This window comes from Oncorhynchus keta, chromosome 30, assembly GCF_023373465.1.
Source record: "Oncorhynchus keta strain PuntledgeMale-10-30-2019 chromosome 30, Oket_V2, whole genome shotgun sequence".
NCBI classification, from domain to species: Eukaryota; Metazoa; Chordata; class Actinopteri; order Salmoniformes; family Salmonidae; genus Oncorhynchus; species Oncorhynchus keta.
In genome coordinates, this window is record NC_068450.1 from 15,264,190 (window position 1) to 15,271,234 (window position 7,045).

The following is a 7,045-nucleotide window of genomic DNA, read 5'->3' on the forward strand; positions in this document are numbered from 1 at the left end:
CACATGACTGTAAGTCACTTTGGATAAAAGCGTCAGCTAAATGGCATATATTATTATTATTATTATTATCCCTGTTCCCTGGCAGTTACATTGTCCCTGTACCCTGTCATCCATGTGGACTGTCATCCCTGTCCCCTGGAAGTTACACCTTCCCTGTCCCCTGGCAGATACACTGTCCCTGTCACTACTCACCTCTTAACTGTGACAGCTGATATGTAGCGTGCAGGGTTTTGCTCAAACCCTATCCTAACACACACATTAGCTCTCTAGGTGGCCAATCCTTTCCAAATTACACAAAATTCCCTATATAGTGCACTACTTTTGAGCAGGGCCCATAGAGCTCTGGTGAAAAGTAGTGCACTATATAGGGAATTGGGTGTCGTTTAGAACGCATTGAAGTTCTACTGGGAAATGGTTGGAAAGCACTTGTCAGTGGTGAGAATTCGCCATCTGGTGGCCATTGTATATTACAACACGCATCCACACTGACGTCCGGTGTCACTCTCCAGACAGAGAGAGCAGAGAAAGAGGACAGACAGAGATGTCAATAAACATGGGGAAGGGGAACACTTTCCAAGGCCTAACTTAAAACTCGGGATCAACTACTTTTGAACTGTTTGAATTGCTCCATCAGTAAAACACACGCACACGCGTACAGGCACACGCACAAAGTAACATTCAAAATCCTATTTCCCTAAACCTAACGCTAACCCATACTCTTACCCTAACCCTAACCCAAAAACCTAACCTTAACCCTAAACCTAACACTAACCCATACTCTTACCCTAACCCTAACCTTAACCCAAAAACCTAACCTTAACCCTAAACCTTTCACTAACCCAATCTCTTACCCTAACCTTAACCCAAAAACCTAACCTTAACCCTAAACCTAACCCTAGCTCCTAACCCTCACATCTAACGCAATTCTAACACTAATTATAACTTTAACCCTAAACTCCCTAGAAATAGAATTTGATCTTGTGGTGACGAACAAAATGTCCCCAGTTGGTCAAATTTGGGTTATTCTACTATTCTTTTGGTCCCCACAAGAATAGTTACACACACACACACACACACACACACACACACACACACACACACACACACACACACACACACACACACACACACACACACACACACACACACACACACACACACCATTAAAAACCATCAGGACTGAACTGAACATGAACTGATGGTATTTGGAAAAGCACTCTACTATGGTTGGAAATGTTAAGTTTACTCCTCTCAAACCCCTACCATAGTCCTAATGTTTAGTGAGACAAGGTTTCCCGTCAAATGTTCAGTGGAGACAGCAGACACTGTTAACAAACCCCACGAAGGGAGTACTCAATACAAACCCGCTGACCGGCTGGCGTCTACACTTACTTGTCTGAATAGAAGAGATCTTTGGATCTTTCTAGTCGTTGAAACTTGAAACAGCTCGTATTTCAACGTCAGCTGAGAGAAGAGACGCCCCATCAGATGAGAACAAGGGTTGTGTTTCATTTCTCTGTCCTTTTTTCAGTTCCTTTATAGAGCTGAGAGGTGGAATAAATACAGGGGCCACTAGGTGGAGATGTAGTTCATACTTCCAGAAGCATCAGATCCTGGAAGAAGAGGAGAAGGAGCTGGGAACAACTTTTGACTCTCTGGATCTCTGAAAGTGTCTCCTTTCCTTTCCTCTCTCCTCTCCCCTCCTCCCCTTTCCTTTCCTTTCCTCTCTCCTTTCCTCTCCTCTCCTTTCCTTTCCTCCCTCCTCTCCCCTTTCCTCTCCTCTCCCCTTTCCTCTCCTCGTATTCTTATTATGCTGATGCTAAAATGCTTATTCTCTTCCAATGAACCATTTACTTTATGTTTGGATTCTCATCTTTTATTATTTCCTATTGTTGTTGCATTGTTGATAAGGAACCAGCAGGTAAGCATTTAATTGGACGCTGTATACAATGTATATCCTGTACATACGACTAATACAACTTGAAACTCTCCTCTCTTCCCCGTTACCTAATACTAAAAACTAAAATACCTAAACACTTTGTTTGTCTGTGTATTATTAGATGACTGCCAACCTTGCATATTTGAGTTTGTCTTATCCTACATTAACGTTATAGTTTGCATACAATATGGTTCTGTTTAGCATAATTACAGTATCTCTACATAATACCAGCAGCTACACAGTGATGCACAGAGATTGTTTCCCAACACACTGAGGCATGTCCAGGCCCAGCCAAAGGCTTCGTACCTATATAGTGCACTACTTTAGACCAGGGCCCATATCATGCACTACTTAAAGTCCAGGGCCCATATCATGCACTACTTAAAGACCAGGGCCCATATCATGCACTACTTAAAGACCAGGGCCCATATCATGCACTACTTTTGACCAGGGCCCATATCATGCACTACTTTTGACCAGGGCCCATATCATGCACTACCTTTGACCAGGGCCCATATCATGCACTACTTTTGACCAGGGCCCATATCATGCACTACTTTTGACCAGGGCCCATATCATGCACTACTTAAAGACCAGGGCCCATATCATGCACTACTTTTGACCAGGGCCCATATCATGCACTACTTTTGACCAGGGCCCATATCATGCACTACTTTTGACCAGGGCCCATATCATGCACTACTTTTGACCAGGGCCCATATCATGCACTACTTAAATACCAGGGCCCATATCATGCACTACTTAAAGACCAGGGCCCATATCATGCGCTACTTTTGACCAGGGCCCATATCATGCACTACTTTTGACCAGGGCCCATATCATGCACTACCTTTGACCAGGGCCCATATCATGCACTACTTTTGACCAGGGCCCATATCATGCACTACTTTTGACCAGGGCCCATATCATGCACTACTTTTGACCAGGGCCCATATCATGCACTACTTAAAGACCAGGGCCCATATCATGCACTACTTTTGACCAGGGCCCATATCATGCACTACTTTTGACCAGGGCCCATATCATGCACTACTTTTGACCAGGGCCCATATCATGCACTACTTTTGACCAGGGCCCATATCATGCACTACTTTTGACCAGAGCCCAGCTAGCACATAACGTTCTGAGAACCATATGCTTCTTAGAGCTTGGTGAGAGTGTGGTTGTCCTATGGTTGTTTTGCTTACATCCATTGATTGGCTTTGGAACATTCTCAGCACATTTAAGGAACTCGACAGAAAAACATAAATTTTCTTGGTATTTCATCACTGTAACAGAACGTTTCCTTACATTTCAAACATTGTTACATTTCATTTCAATGTTGGTAATGTTCTGGGATCGTTCTCCAACTGGTATGACATTGGGAATGTTCTCAAATAGTTCAGAGAATGTTAACAAACCATTTTCTTCAGTGGAAATTTCAATGCACAACGTATCCTACAGCTTTCCTCATGGTTTTATTTAAAGTTATGTTCTCAAATTGCTCCAAGAACGTTAAGAAACAACGTTCTTCTTGGGAATTTCAGTACTTCAGCATAACGTTTCCCACAGGTGTCCTCATTATTCTATTTTAAGTAATGTTCTCAAATTGTTCTGAGAAACATTAAGAAAACATTCCATAAAAACCACAAGAAAATGTTTGTAACGTTCAGAGAATGTTCTACAAATGTTATTTAAAAAAATACATTCCGTTCTCAGAACATTAAGAAAACTTTCCATAACAACCACAAAAAACTTCAATAAAATTCAGAGAACATTCTAAGAATGTTATTTATACATTCCGTTCTCAGCCACAACAAAACTCCCTCTATCTTGTTAAGATTTTGAAATGGGGTTTGTTTGACTAGAAAAATGAACAGCTTTGTATGCGTAAAAAAACATGGCATGCTAGCTCCATCCTGGTGGTGCAGTGGACTAATTCCATGGACAGAGTCTCACTGATGCTGTGTCACAATAAAAAAGAAATATGTTTGCATGATTAATCCCTAAAGAAAGGAATTTCCATCTGTGCATGGGGTTTAAAAAACTTCACCCCAAATAATCTAGCAGTGTTATTAAAGGTCTTTTTTGTTTTTTTATTTCTTATTGAAACATTCAGGGGAAGTTTTAGGAAGTTATTCAAAAACCTCAAAGGAATCAAATGTGCTAGCTGGGAGGGCTCTGGTCAAAAGTATTGCACTATATAGGGAACTAGTATGCATCCATTTGGGATGCATATTAGAGTGTACAATAACTGCCCAGCTAACAATTCCAGGGAGAGAGACAGAGAGAGACTTTATAGCATGTTTTGGTGTTGCCAAGGTAATTTTATTTAGAATGTTCCCCTATCTATGTTATCAAACACTTTATAGCATGTTTTGGTGTTGCCATGGTAATTTTATTTAGAATGTTCCCCTATCTATGTTATCAAACACTTTATAGCATGTTTTGGTGTTGCCATGGTCATTTCATTTAGAATGTTCCCCTATCTATGTTATCAAACACTTTATAGCATGTTTTGGTGTTGCCATGGTAATTTTATTTAGAATGTTCCCCTATCTATGTTATCAAACACTTTATAGCATGTTTTGGTGTTGCCATGGTCATTTCATTTAGAATGTTCCTCTATCTATGTTATCAAACACTTTATAGCATGTTTTGGTGTTGCCATGGTCATTTCATTTAGAATGTTCCCCTATCTATGTTATCAAACACTTTATAGCATGTTTTGGTGTTGCCATGGTCATTTTATTTAGAATGTTCCCCTATCTATGTTATCAAACACTTTATAGCATGTTTTGGTGTTGCCATGGTCATTTCATTTAGAATGTTCCTCTATCTATGTTATCAAACACTTTATAGCATGTTTTGGTGTTGCCATGGTCATTTCATTTAGAATGTTCCCCTATCTATGTTATCAAACACTTTATAGCATGTTTCGGTGTTGCCATGTTCTCGGAATATACAATATTAATGTTCTAGACATGTTTTATGAGAACATTGCAAGAACATTCCTGTTTCCTGAGGGTTAGGAGAATATTACATCAATGTTCCACCAAACATACACAGAACATGGTTGCCATGTTCTCAGAATGTAAGATATGAATGTTCTAGACATGTTTCATGGGAACGTTGCAAGAACACTTCTGTGTATCAGTTGTTAGGACGTCACCTTATGGTCCCAAACCTGATTTGGTGAACAACTGACCCATTCACAGCTCTGTTTATCTGTTGCCAATGTTAGGGATTCTCACACACACAGTGCTTTTAATTGACATATTTAACATGCATGATTGCATTGTGTATGTTCATACAATAATAGTTATTTAACATGTCCTCACCTGTGATTTGTACTCACAATCTCTTGGTTCCCAGCATTCAGCTCTTCCTACTACACCAGCATGTCTATGTCAGTTATCAGCTAATTTTACTATTCTCTCATCAGTGACTTGATTTATTTATTTAAACAATTTAAGGTATTTCTGTATAATTGTATAACGTTGGTGGGGTATATTAACCTGTTTTAATGGTACTCCTGAATCACTATGATCAATAATAGTTTTTCTTCGGTGTAATTTTAACAGAGCTTGGATTTACTTCAAAGTGTATTGACCCTATTGTTTACACCTATCAAGTCATTTCGGAGCTACGCAAGTGCCTCGGTAGGAGGGGTTAGGGTTTAGGGACAAGGCCAAACTATACTGGCCCAATAAGAACATGCTCTTGAGATATCCCTTATTGGGATGTTGGTTAGGGTGTTGGTCATTGGTGCTGGTGGCCAGGGTTCAAAACCTGCTAGGGCAGTCACCCTATTCTCACATTCTTAACAACATATTTTATTATTTGTTTCTCATTGAAACGTGGGAATCTGTAGAATTCTAAACATCTGAGATGTGTGTGCATTTGTAGTCTATGTTGATGTTTACATGTTTTGTGTGAGAGTGTATATAGTGTGTACATATACTTTAGTGAGTGTGTGTATAGAGTCAATGCAGATAGTCCGTGTAACCATTTCACTATTTAGCAGTTTAATGGCAATTTAGCAGTCTTAGGGGTAGACGCTGTCTCGGAGCGTGTTGTTCTGAGAGTCGATGCTCTGGTACAGTTTGCCGGATGGTAGCAGAGAGAACAGTCTATGGCTTGGGTGGCTGGAGTTTTTGCCAATTTTTCGGGCCTCCCTCTGACACTGCCTGATATAGAGGTCCTGGACGGCAGGGAGCTCGGCCACGTGATGTACCGGGATGTCCACACCACCGGTCTATTGTGCTTTGTGGTCGAGGGCGGTGCATTTACCTTACCAAGCGGTGATGCATGCAGCGAAGATGCTCTCAATGGTGCAGCTGTATATCTTTTTGAGGATCCGTGCCCTCTTCACGACTGTGCAGGTCAATGTGGACCATGTTAAGTCCTTAGTGATGAGGACGCCAAGGAACTTGAAGCTCACGACCCGCTCCACTACAGCCTATGTGGATGGGGGTGTTCCCTACCCTCTTTCTCCTATAGTCTACGATCAGCTCCTAGGCCTTATAGGCGTTAAGGGAGAGGCTCTTGTCCTGGCACCACACTGCTAAGTCTCTGACCTCCTCCCTATCGGCCAAGGGTCGGCAACAGGCGGCCCGTGGGCCAAACAGGCGGCCCGTGGGCCAAACCGGCTTGTGAGTTATTTTTTCTTGGGCCCAGCAAAGTTTTAGCGATTTTGTATTTATTTTTTACAAATGTATTTTTGGAATAAAAAAAGACTAAAATCACCATGCCTTCATTTAAAAAAAGACTAAAATCACCATGCATTCAGTTAAAAAAAAGACTAAAATCACCATGCCTTCAGTTAAAAAAAGACTGAAATCGCCATGCATTTAGTTAAAAAAAGACTAAAATCACCATGCATTCAGTTTAAAAAATACTAAAATCGCCATGCCTTCAGTTAAAAAAAGATAAAAATCACCATGCATTCAGTTTAAAAAAGACTAAAATCACCATGCCTTCAGTTAAAAAAAGACTAAAATCACCATGCCTTCAGTTAAAAAAATACAAACATCACCATGCATTCAGTTAAAAAAAGACTAAAATCACCATGCATTCAGTTTAAAAAAGACTAAAATCACCATG